Consider the following 207-nt stretch of genomic DNA (forward strand, 5'->3'; position numbering starts at 1 on the left):
TCTCTGTCGCTAAAGTAAAACAGAAACGTTATTTTACCGCACTCACTCTCCATAAATCCGCTTTAATGTCGCTGCTTCCTGCTGAAATTAGCCTCAATCGAACATTCGGTAATGTAACGGCAGCGTTCGATTCTCCTTCAACTTTATGACACGAACGTTCCACTCGCTTGACGTGTGTTCCATTCGAACGGGGGGAGGAGGGAGGGC

The sequence above is a fragment of the Morone saxatilis genome, unplaced genomic scaffold (assembly GCF_004916995.1).
Source record: "Morone saxatilis isolate NCDOM2014 unplaced genomic scaffold, NCSU_SB_2.0 Contig17, whole genome shotgun sequence".
Taxonomy (NCBI): domain Eukaryota; kingdom Metazoa; phylum Chordata; class Actinopteri; family Moronidae; genus Morone; species Morone saxatilis.